At 49.9% G+C, this 6438-nt stretch overlaps 1 pseudogene; it reads right to left on the bottom strand.

Moving 5' to 3' along the window:
- Nucleotides 1-438: 438 nt before the first annotated feature.
- Nucleotides 439-6438, bottom strand: LOC147989792 (uncharacterized; annotated as a pseudogene).

Genomic DNA, 6438 nt, shown 5'->3' with positions numbered 1-6438 from the left:
GGGGGAGATCTGGAGGAGAGGAACGGCGCCGGAGGAGTGAGCTTGTGGATTTGGGGGGATTTCAGCCGGCGCGGGGAGAGGATTTCAGCTTCGCGCGTGATTTTTGCTAAGTCCCGCGCCTTCGTGAAAATGTAAGCTGTGTGTCAAGTAGTGTTACACGGTTTACATTTTTTTTTTTTGAGAAAACTTCCGATCTATTCATCTTCAATCATGGTAGTACAACAAACGCTAAAAATAATAAAAATTACATCCAGATTCGTAAACCACCTAGCGACGACTACAAGCACTGAAGCGAGCCGAAGGCGCGCCGCTATCATCGCCCCTCCCTCGCCGGAGCCGGGCAAACCTTGTTGTAGTAGACAGTCGGAAAGTCGTCGTGCTAAGGCCCCATAGAACCAACGCACCAGAACAGCAACCGCTGCTGACGAAGAGTGTAGATCAGAAGGATCTAACCTGAAGACAGGGGAACATATACGGACAACGAACAGATCTGAACAAATCCACCAAAGACAGATCCGCCGGAGATTCTTATTTCATTCCAACTATTTTCTTTGTTTTACTTTACTTTTTTTTCTTTCATATTTTTTTGGTATTTTCTTTTCTTAACCGGTTGGACCGATACCACTCCCCTCCACTACCACACTTATCTGGCCGCGCCGCAGCGACGCCGCCCCTCCCTCGATGCGATCTACACTTCTGTCATGTGTTCTTTCGACCCTCCCTCACACGGTTTTCAGATATGAGCCAATCCGTAGGGCCTGCGCGATCTACGCCTTTGACCGGAGTCGAGAAGGGTTTCACCGGGGTGAACTCCTCTTGGTTTGTGTTACAGTAGGCCATGGTGACATGCCAGAATAATTTTGAGCACACAACTTCACAAGATTCCCTCCCGGCGGTGCAAGTGCGGCATCGGCACTGTAGGTGCATAACCTTCCCGCGGGACTATCGTGTTTGTGTGGAAAGTGTCACACCAAAGCTGTGTATTGCATATTTAAACATCACACCATCCTTTAATACATATATTTGGACCACATGGAGATGGGTGTGCTCTTCCAACCCTCACTCGCACGGTTTTCGGAGATGAGCCGATACGCAAGGCCTATGCGGTCTACACCTTTGACCGGACTCGAGAGGGGTTTGACCGGGGTGAACTCCTCATGGTTTGTGTTATGGTAGACCATGGTGACATGCTGGAACAAGTATGAGCACATGCCTTCACAAGATTCCCTCCTGCCGGCGCTAAGTGCGACACCGAGACTTTAGGTGCATATCCTTCCCACAAGATTGTCGTGTTTGTGTGGAAAATGCTGCACCAAAGTTTAGTACTGGATGTTTAAGAATCACACCACCCTTTCATGCATATATTTGGACCACATGAAGGTGGGTGTGCTCTTTCGACCTTCCCTCGCATGGTTTTCAGAGATGAGTCAATCCGCAAGGCCCGCGCGATCTATGACTTTGATCGGACTCGAGAGGGGTTTGAACAGGGTAAACTCTACTTGGTTTGTGCTACAGTAGGTCATGTTGACATGCCAGACCAAGTTTGTGCACATACCTTCTCAAGATTCCCCACCGGCGATACTAACTGCAACACCTCTATTGGTGCAGAACCTTTCTGCGATAACACTAGTAGAAAAAGGGTCAAACGTGAAGCACATTAGTGCCGGTTTGAATTTGAGCCGGCACTAATGGTACCATTAGTGCCGGTTCGAACGACTATGCATTAATTCCGGTTCGTGTTGAACCTTTAGTACCTGTTTGTGCCATGAACCGGTACTAAAGGGGTGATGGCAGGCTGGCGTTAGGCTGGGGCCCCACGATCACCTTTAGTACCGGTTCGTGGCACAAACCGGTACTAAAGGGCTAACCTTTAGTACCGGTTTGTGCCACGAACCGGTACTAAAGGGGTCTGCCCTATAGTACCGGTTTGTGACACAAACCGGCACTATAGGGCAATTTTCAAACTCTACACCCCCCTCCCCGTGTGTCGCTATTTCAGTTCTGAAAAAATCAAAAGAAAATGATAAAAACTTCAAAAAATAAAATCCTTCGAGAGGTAGTTATATTACTACATCTACTAGTTAGGAAAATTTGAAAACTTAAATTTGGACATGTTTTGCAAAAAGTGTAGGGAAAATATAAAACGGCCATAACTTTTACATACGATGTCAGAAAAAAACGTATAATATATCAAAAAATTCAGCACGAAAATCCGCATCCGATGGAGACCGCCTACGGTCTGTTTGCAATTTTTTAGAATCCTCAAAGTCCAAAAGGAAAAAAAGATATGGTCAAATTTAAGTTTTTTTTAAATTTTTTTTTGTTAAATCTGGTCAAACTACTTATTCAAGAAGTATTAATGTTACTACATAATTATTCAAGAATATTAGTGTTACTAAATAATTATTTCATTTTTTTAATTTTGGTCAAATCTGGTCAAACTATGGTCAAACTGTGGTCAAACTATGGTCAAACTTATTCAAGAAATATTAGTGTTACTAAATAATTACTGTTTTTTAGAATAATAGTTTCAAACTCAAACAGTGAAATGTGTGACTTCATGCTCAAGCTAAACTCCTGAGGGTTAATAGGATTGGCATCTTACTATTGTTAGGAAAACAACAAGTGCAGACTTGAAAACGAAGGAGAATAGAACCCGAAAGTTAAGCGTGCTCGGGCTGGAGTAGTGAGAGGGATGGGTGACCGGTCGGGAAGTTAGATGATTTGGAATGAGTGATCCACACTTGAGCAGTTAAGAGAGGTGATTAGAGACTAAATCACCAAATAATTCAGAAAAATTAAAAATCGAAAAAAATACCAATTTTTTCCAAAAAATTCAAAAAAAAAATTCAAAAAAAAACCTTTAGTACCGGTTGGTAACACCAACCGGTACTAAAGGTCCCCCATACCAGGGCGCGAGCTCACGCCACGTGGTGGCACTTTAGCGCCGGTTCGTGCCGAACCGGTACTAAAGGGGGGGGGCCTTTAGTGCCCACTAATTAGTGCCGGTTATGAAACCGGCACTAAAGGCCCTTACGAACCGGTTTTAAAGCTCCGTTTTCTACTAGTGTAATGTCGTGTTTGTGAGGCAAGTATCGCATCAAAGTGTTGTATTGGGTATTTAGACATCACACCGCCCCTTTATAAATATAATTGGGCCACATGTTGGTGGATGTGCTCTTCTGACCCTTCCTCACATGGTTTTCGATATGAGCCGATTCATAAGGCCCGCATGGTCTACGCCTTTGACCGGGGTCAAGAGGGATTTGACCGGGGTGAAATCCTCTTGGTTTGTGTTACGGTAGACCATGGTGACATGCTAGAATAATTTTGAGCGCACGACTTCACAAGATTCCCTCCCGGCGGTGCCAAGTGCGGCATCAACACTGTAGGTGGATAACCTTCTCGTGGGGCTGTCGTGTTTTGTGTGGCAAGTGTTGCAAGAAAGTTGTGTATTGGATATTTAAACATTAAACCACCCTTTAATACATATATTTGGACCACATGCAGGTGGGTGTGTTGTTCCAACCCTCCCTCGCACGGTTTTCCGGAGATGAACCGATATGCAAGGCTTGCACGATCTACGCCTTTGACTGGACTCGAGAGGGGTTTGACTGGGGTGAACTCCTCGTGGTTTGTGTTATGATAGACCATGCTAACACTGTAGGTGCATATCCTTCCTACAAGATTGTCGTGTTTGTGTGGCAAATGCCACACCAATGTTGAGTGTTGGATGTTTAAGCATCACACCACCATTTCATGCGTATATTTGGACCACCTACTGGTGGGTGTGCTCTTACTACCTTCCCTCGCATGGTTTTTAGAGATGAGTCAATCCGCAAGGCCCACGCGATCTACGCCTTTGACCGGACTCGAGAGGGGTTTGACTGGGATGAACTCTACTTGGTTTGCGTTACGGTAGGTCATCGTGACATGCCACACCACGTTTGTGCACATACCTTCTCAAGATTCCTCACCGGTAGTGCTAAGTGCGGCACCTCTATAGGTGCAGAACCTTTATGCGGTATTTTGTCGTGTTTATGAGGCAAGTTTCACATCAAGTGTTGTATTGGGTATGTATACATCACACCACACTTTCATGCATATATTTGGGACGCATGCTGGTGGGTGTGCTCTTTTGACTCTCCCTCGCACGGTTTTCAGAGATGAACCGATCTGCAAGGCCTGCGCGATCTCCTTTGACTGGGCTCGAGAGGGGTTTGACCGGGGTTAACTCCTTGTGGTTTGTGTTACAGTAGACCATGATGACATGCCGGAATAATATTCAAGGATAAATGGAGAGAGATGAGAAAATTGAGGGCATGGAAAATAAGGTCATGAAAACTGTCGGGACAGAATGATTGCGGAAGAGAAGAAAGAAATAATATTTAAATGGTAAATATATATATATGCAACCAAAATCATTTTAAAACTTATGTTCTTGCAATTTTTTTGCAAAGGATAAGCCGAGTGTATTCAGGAAGCACTCGGCTTATATTACATGTAAGCCGTGTGTCTGACGAAAGCACTCGGCTTATAAGGCGTATAAGCCGAGAGCCATGATGGGGCGCACGGTTTATAGGCTGCTCCGTGACGACGCCGTCAACGACCTTCATTGTAGACACGTGGCAAATATGTTTGTCGTGTGTGCGTTATAAGCCGAGTGTTTTTTTGTACAAATACCGTGTGCATTATGGAAGCCGAGGGCTTTTCGGGGCACTCGGCTTACAAAACATTATAAGTCAAGTGCTTTTTGTTTGCCAGGTGTTATTTATCCCACACTCGGTTAGAGGGAACATAAGCCGAGTACCCGATAAATAGCTCATGGCTTATAGGCTAACACACGGGAAACCGGGATTTTCCTGTAGTGTTCCTTGGTTGCTAGGTCCTTCACGGAAAAGCCAAGGGGGTCAAATTCAACAGAACACAAATTGTCGCGAATAAACTTGCGAACGGAAATAAGATTCTTGACTATGTTAGGGGAAAGAAGGATGTGACGAAGATAGAAGGGTTTTGGTGGAAGAGTGGCAGTACCGGTGGCAAGGACAGGGAGGCGGGAGCCATTTCCAACGATTATATGACGAGTATAAGGTGCTAATACAGGATGAAACGTGGACAAGGTACCTGGATCGCCGGTGACGTGAGAAGCCGCACCCGTGTCCATGATCCAGTCGGCGCCGGATGGGAAGGCAGCGACGTAGCTGGGCGCGGCGTGGAACATGGCAGAGGCGTCCCAGCCCGGTGGTGGTGCAGCGTAGGGCGTTGGAGCAGCAGGGGCCGGAGCAGTGGAGTACATGAGCGGGTAAGCCTGCGTAAGCACCCCGGGGCGAGGGCCAAGGATGCCACTGGAGTTCGGCGGGATCCAGGGGGCCCGTGGCGGCGGGAAGGGCATGCCCATGGGGGCGAAGTAGCCCAGCCACGGCTGGCCGCCCGCACCACGGCCAAGGAAGGCGTCACCGCGCCCACGCCCGCGGCCGCCGCGCTGGTGGCGGTTGGCACCAAGTTGGCCACCACGGCCCCCGCCGCGATCGCCGCAACGATCTCCGCGGTCGCCGCGGTCGCCACCACGTGCATCGCCGCGGTCATCGCTGCGCTCGTCGTTCTGCACGGCCAGGACCTGGGTGCCCTCAGTGCAGGCGCGCTTGTCCATGGAGAGCTCGGCGAGGACAAGGCGAGACCGCGCCTGGCTGAAGGTGGGCAGCGGCACAGTGGACTGGATGATCGCCGCCTGCATGGCGAACTTCGGCCCCAGCCCATCGAGCATCTGCAGGGTCAGGGTGCGATCCGTAACCGACTCACGGACGTCGGCGAGGGTGGCGGCGATACCCTGCAGTCGGCGGCAATAGTCATTGACGGTGAGGTCGCCGCGCACGCACGCACGGAACTCCTGGCCGAGGTGCATCGCGTGCTCGGCCTCGTTGGCGAGGAAGTACTCGTGGAGCCGTGTCCAGATGGTGAAGGCGGTGGATCCGGCGGGGGCGACGATGTCGAGGAGATCCCCCTCGATGGTGGTGAAGAACCATAGGACGACGGTGGTGTCGTCGGCGCGCCACGCCGGGTCAGCCATGCGGCGCGCGGAGATGTCGCGGATGTGGTCTTCGGCGTGATGACGGGCCAGCATCAGATGGATGTAGTTGCGCCAACGGGTAAAGTTGTTCTGTCGAGAGCGAGCTTGAAGTCAAGGATGCCGGCGAGGCTGGCCGGAAGAGGTGGAGGAGTGGCGGAGGAGGAAGCCAGAGGCCCAGAAGTGGGTGGAACTGAAGCGAGGGGGAGAGCACCGGAGCCCGAACTCTCATCTGTAGCGGGGGCGCGAGGGCGCGGGGCTATGGAGTTGGAGGCGTCGACGGGGTTGCCGGCGGCAAGGGCCGCAGCGGCGGCATCAGCAGCAGCGGCTTGATCCGCATCAGCCGTGCGCGTGGGGGAGGGAGGGGAAGACAT

The sequence above is a fragment of the Triticum urartu genome, chromosome 1A (assembly GCF_056163025.1).
Source record: "Triticum urartu cultivar PI428250 chromosome 1A, HENAU_Tu73, whole genome shotgun sequence".
Taxonomy (NCBI): domain Eukaryota; kingdom Viridiplantae; phylum Streptophyta; class Magnoliopsida; order Poales; family Poaceae; genus Triticum; species Triticum urartu.
The sequence above is the reverse complement of the archived record's forward strand: the minus strand, read 5'-3'. Positions and strand labels throughout refer to the sequence as shown.